Below are 6,845 nucleotides of genomic sequence, written 5' to 3'. Positions count from 1 at the left end.
AGTCCACAACTTTCAGACTCTGGGCTTCAGAGGTACATGATATCCCAAGTTCTATCAAATCCTTAATAGGCTTAACTCGGAAGTTGTCCATTATACTCTTGGTATTCTGTTAAATTCAATTCTGGGAGTGTTAGTTTTGATATGTACATCTGTATTTGTAAAACAGTCTGAACCATAGTGGGTTTTTTGGTGTGTGTGTGTGTGTGTGTGTGTGTGTGTGTGTGCGTGTGCGCGTGCACTTTGTCAGTGTTGGTGTCAAGGCCATATCAACCTCTTTAACTAAACTGAAGAGTTCTCTGTCTTATTCTAGTTCTAGAAACATGACTTTTTCTGAGGCTGTGTGGTAATAAAACGTTATTTTCATAACATAGGCAGCTGGCTGGCTTTGGCCTGTGGCTATAGTTTGTTGGCCTCTGAGGATTATAGATTTTTTTTATTATATTATTTTTGTATCATCTTTTTATAACATCTCATTCTTAAAAATATTCATAATTTTTAATTGATTATATCTCATTGGCTTCATATGTCAATCAGGATGAGTCTGGTTATACCCATACTATTAGTGAGGAACTAAAACACAGAGAAATTTTGTGAGTCGGAGGGTCCACAGTCTAGGTGTTGGCACATGCACTACAAAAAACATCTCCTTAGAAAAAGAACTTTAAATATAAAATCGAACTTATTCATCACCTGGAAGTATAAAAGATTTCATCCTGAAAATCATGTGTGCTCAGAGTATTTTGAAGCTAATACTCTGATAACTGGTTCTTTTTTTTTTCTCTCTGATAATTACTCTATCCAGCTTTTCTACTTCAATTTGGCCATTTTGCATTATTTTCACTCACTTGTACATAGCTGAAAATTTCAAATATCCCAATTTATATTTAGATAAGGATTAATTCTTGTATTTATCATCTACTCTTCAAAATATCTTTGTATTGACATTTAGTTTTACATTTAATGCTTCTTTTCTCCCCTTTCCCCCAGAATTGTGAGATTGTTTTTGTTTCACTCTCTGACTGAAATGTTAATTTTCCTTTTATGATGATGATAATAATAATAATAATAATTCTTAAAGATATAAATTTATCTTTATATATTGCTTGGCTACTTTGATAAGTGGTATTTTCATTGGAACTCTTATGGTTTTAATTACCATTTCCAAGCTAATTACTCCCAAATCTCTTTAGTTTAGCACTGAATATGTCACTGAGCATTAAATGTATATTAAAATGCCTAAGCTTAAGAGGCAATAAAAGAATATACAGCTACCTAAAATCAACATGTAAACACATCAGCTTTTCCCCCAAGCTACAAGTATTCTTATCTTAGTTCTATTTCCAAGCATCACTGCAGGCAACAAAACAGAACTGGTGTTTGTCCTACATCCTCCTCTCTTCCTAAGACTTCATACCAAATCAATCAGAAGTTCTTACGAACTTTACCCCTTTAATTTATTCCTTCTTCTCTATCCCTACAAATACCCACTTTAGGCCCTTATGACTTCTATAGTCTCTCACCTAAAGAAACCAATAGCTCACGCTTTACTGAAAGAATTTGTGATTCACGGAGCTTTCAAACATGTAGTATCTTAAAATATTTACAGGAAAATATCCTGTCTCAAACATCATTTCTTATAGAAAAAAACCAATAGCTACAAAAGATTTAGAAAGTTAGTAAAATGCTAACTTGTATTCTAAGTATTTTCAAGTATTGTATTTTCAAGAAAGCTACTTACCTTTTATTTATTTTTTTGTATGTTTTAATTCTCACTGTGTAATCTTCATTTAAACACAGTATATTCAGAGATACCAAAGTGTTCCAATTTAGGAGTTCCACACTCAAAGTCATCCATCTTTAGTGCATATTTTGGGGATGTTAGTACTTTCACTAGTATGTGCTTGGTAGGTGGAGTTTCAATTTTGGTGTCTTTATTATGGTTGTTTACTGCCTATGAAGGATTTTATAGAACTTGGGATATCATGTACCTCTGAAGCCCAGAGTCTGAAAGTTGTGTACTACATAGAGACCTCACAGAATAGAACAGCTTTGAACAGGAGAACCACATAGATTACTGCTCATACTGGGGTTTTGAAAATTTTCACAATTAGCCCAAACTGAGGTAGAATTGATTACATCTTGTTCATAAATTAGGAGAAAAAATAAAGAGATAATATTCTGGACAAACATTAAAAAACCCTCATGTTTATTAAAACAATATAACTTAGCTGCACTTGAAATTTCCCAAATAATGGGCCAAGCCCGTGGCGCACTTGGGAGAGTGCGGCATTGGGAGCGCAGCAGCGCTCCCACCGCAGGTTCGGATCCTACGTAGGGATGACCGGTGCGCTCACAGTACTCACTGGCTTAGCACAGTGCAGCTGGTCTCAAAAAAAAAAAAAAAAAAAAAGGAAATTTCCCAAATCATCAAAAGTTATGATCGTCTTAAACTTTTATTTAAATTGTCCCTCATAACATTTCTGACATATACTTCTTGTCCACCTATACCCTATATTTATGCTACATAGGGAAGGAAAGCAAAGTGCTAAAAGATAAAAAATTAATACCCTGAAACAGAAGTTCAATTTCCTTACTTCCACAGTTAATGTAATTTACTAGTCTTCCTAAATATTTTCTGAGACTGTTCTAACACTTTATGACACCAACTACATTGTGGAATCAACAGGGTTCTAAATTTAACACAAAGTATAATAATATTATTTTAATTTTTTTTTAACTTCCAGATGCCCATGTTTTATTAAAAGACAGGTATACAAAGATAAATTTCTTCATTTTAAGCAAGTCTAGAACACCTATGTCAAAAGCCTAGTTGAGAAAGATAATATGAGCACGTTTGAAAGATATGTAGCTTCTCAACCATTAATAGATTTTATGCTTTAATTTTGTTCCTTTTGGCCCTTAGAAGAGCTTCTGACTTAATGACTTCTGTTTTGGCATTGTGCTTTCTATTAATTCTGAGTGATGTTATGAAAATGTTACATTCATGTCATTAGTATTGCCAATAACCTACAGTTGTATTTATCACAGGGCAGTCATTGATGAGATCATTAAATAAAAATCATTCCCATTACCACTGTTCCATAGACAGAAATTAAAATTCTCATTTCACAAGTGAGAGAGAAAAAGCAATTTAGAAAAATTATGAAAGGTCACATATGCAGTAACTAGTGGAGCCAGTATTTGAATCCATGGCTAGTTCACACCAAAGTCAACAGAATTCTTTCCATTACATCACATGGACTGCTTAGTCTCTCTTCCACACATATCCTCAATACATACGTGTTGAAATTAATTAAGGTTTTATTTATGCATAGAGATCATTTTCATAATAGAAATAAATCACAGAAGAATGTTGAAATTAGTCATTCAGAGGTACAGACAGAACAATAACAGTAGTTAACACTGGATGATTGACATGCCAGGCACTACTCGAAACAATTTTTAACTCATTTAATCCTCATACAATCTCATGAGAGATGTTAAACACGCCCAATTTACAGATGAGAAACTGAGGCATGAGGATAAGTCACTTGCCAAAGAAAATATGGCTAGTAAGGTATAGAATAGAAAATTCAACTCAGGCAGTATTGCTTAAAATACAAAACCACTATACTATAGTACCATTCACTAAAATTTTAGAACCACCACCAACAAAATCTTTATCACCTTCTTTAGCCAAACTCTCTCACTCTTCCGAGGGGGAAACTGAGACAAGAAAAGTAAAATAGCATCCCTTAAGGTCTCTCAATCATTTACTGACAGAACTGACTTACAAACTGCCTATCCTAAGTCATCTAAATTTATGTTGTATTTTTAAAATTTAAATAGCTCGAAGAACTCTCACCAAGCATTGCTAGTTGTCATCTAGCCTTTTGAAAAGAAGAGCAAGGATTGTCTTTATATTGCACCATTGATCAGCATTGCCTCCAGCACATAGTGAGTGATGAATAGGAGTTTATCAAATCACAGTCAATGGAGAGTTAGCTGTTATAGTAATGGATTACTTCCCACAAGTGCTGGGTCTTAAGAGGAGGGTGGCACCTCCCCATATCTCATTCTTGAATCCATGCTCACCATGTGATCTCCTTGCACCTGCTGGTTGCTTGAGATGAGTAGAAGCAGCCATACACCCAGGCCATATGCAGCTGTTCCAGAATTGTGAGCCAAATACAAGCCTCTTTTGTTTATTAATTAACCTGCCCCAGGTATTCTGATATAGCAACACAAAAACAAGCTAAAAACCATATCATAAAATAAAAATCTCATATAAACAATCTTATGTTATATCACAAGTAACTAGGAAAAGATTAAACTAAGCCCAAAGTTAGCAGAAGGAAAAAAAATTACAAAAATCAGAACAAAAATAAATGAAATTGTAATGAGAAAAATAATAGAAAAGATAAATAAAACTAAGAATTAAATTTATAAAAAGCTAAACAAAATTGAGAAACCCTTAGCAAGACAAAGAAAGAGAGTAAAGACTAATAAAACAAGAAATGAAAGAGGAGACATCACAACAGAAAACGCAGAATTGCAAAGAATCATAAGGGACTATTATAAATAATTACATGCCAACAAATTGTATAACCTAGAAAAAATGGGTAAATTCCTTAAAACATATAACCCATCAAGAGTGAATCATAAAGGAATCAGAAATAATGAATAAAAAGAGAGAATTAGTAGTAAAAACTTCCCCATCAAAGAAAAGCCCTTGACTGCATGGCTTCATGACTGAATACTAAAAAAATTTGATGAATTAATACCAATCCTTCTAAAACCCTTCCACAAAATTCATGAGGGAATACTTCCAAACTCATTTTACAAGGCCATCATTATAATAATATCAAAGCCAAAGATGCAACACGAAAAAACAAACAACAAACAAAAACAACAAAAACCAAAAGCAGGCCAATATTCCAGATGAACACGGATGTAAAAATCCTCAACAAAATATGAGCAAACTGTATTCAACAGTACTTTAAAGGGATCGTTTACCATTATCTAGTGGGATTTATTCTTGTGATGCAAGGATGATTCAACATCCCCAAATTAATAAATGTCATTCACAATATGACTAGAACAAAAAAAATTTAAAAACATACGATCCTCTCAAGAGATGCAGAAGAACCAATTGGCCCAATGCCAACAATACCCTTTTATGATAAAAGCTCTCCACAAATTAAGTGTAAAATAACTGTGCCATATATGACCAGAGCATACTAACTTTTTACTCTATGGCAAAAATTTGAAAGCTTTTCTATAACACCAGGAACAAAAAAAGTGCCCACTCTCCCCATCTTTATTAAACACAGTACTGAAATTCCTGGTCAAAGAAATTAGGCAAGAAAAAGACATAAAAGGCAACTACATAGGAAAGGAAGAAATAAAATTGTTTCTCTTTGCTGATATTATCATCTCATATAGATCGACCCCACTGAAAAACCATTCGAACTGAAAAACAAATTCAGCAAATTTGCATGACACAAAATCAACTTACAAAAACCAGTATCTCCTCTAAAGGGTAATAGCAAACTATCTGAAAAAGAAATTAAAAGAACCCCATTTACAACACCTTTTCAAAACCACTTACGAGTAAATTTAAATAGTGAAAAGTATCTGTATGCTAAAAATTGTAAAGCACTGATGAAAGAAATTGAAGATTATACAAATAATGGAAAGACATCCCATGTTCATGAAATAGAAGAAATAATGTTCTCAAAATAACCATAGAACCCAATGTACAGATCCAATGCAATCCCAGTCAAAATCCCAATGTCATTCTTCAGAGAAATAGGAAAAACTCTTAAAAACTTGTATACAGCCACGCAAGACCACAAATAGCCAAAGCAACCTTGAACAAAATGAATACAGCTGGAAGCAACACATTACCTGATTTGTGGTGCATTACCTGAGAGTGCAGTGGTGCTGGGAACACCGAGGCCACAGGTTTGGATCCTATATAGGGATGGCCGGCGCTCACTGGCTGAGCGTGGTGCAGGTGACACCAAGCCAGTGGTTCCGATACGCTTACCAGTCACAAAGAGAAAAAAAAATATTGCAAAGTTATAGTAAACAGAATGGCATGGTAAGGGCATAAAAACAGACATATTGACAAATGGAATGGTATAGAGAGCCCAACAATATGCCAACACATGTAATGTCAACTGATTTTCAACCAAGGTGCCAAGAGCATACTATGGGAAAAGGACAGTCCCTTCAGTAAATGGTGTTAGAAAAACTATGTACATGTAGAAGAGGAAAATTGGATCCCATTTCAACCCTGTACAAACAAAACAAGACAAAACAAACAAACAAATAAAAACTTGAAATGGATTAAAGACATAAACATAAGACCTGAAATTGTAAAAGGACTAGAAGAAAACACAGGGGACTAGCTTCATAACACTTGTCTTCGCAATCATTTCTTGGATATGTCCCCAGGAAGATAAGCAACAAAAGCAACAATAGACCAGTGAGATTGCACCAAAGAAAAAAGCTCTGCAAAGGAAAAAAAAAAAAAAAAGCAGAAAAAGGAAACTTATGAGAGTGAGTTATTAATAAATTAAAAAACAATTTAAGAGAGATTAACTAAGAATTGTGAGACACGACCCACACGTTCGGAGAAAATATTTGCAAATCCTACATCTGATAAGTGACCAATCTCCAAAATATATAAGGAACTCAAACTACTCAATAATAAGGAAACAAATAACCCTATTACAGATCGGACACTTCCCGCCCTCCTCCCTCTCTCCCCTCCCCCCCAAGAATGTCCTTTCCGTTTGTTTGTTGTAACAACTACAAAAAAAGTATAGTTGTTATAT

The sequence above is a fragment of the Galeopterus variegatus genome, unplaced genomic scaffold, assembly GCF_000696425.1.
Source record: "Galeopterus variegatus unplaced genomic scaffold, G_variegatus-3.0.2 Scaffold9697, whole genome shotgun sequence".
In the NCBI taxonomy this organism is placed as follows: Eukaryota; Metazoa; Chordata; class Mammalia; order Dermoptera; family Cynocephalidae; genus Galeopterus; species Galeopterus variegatus.
Note: the sequence above shows the minus strand (reverse complement) of the source record.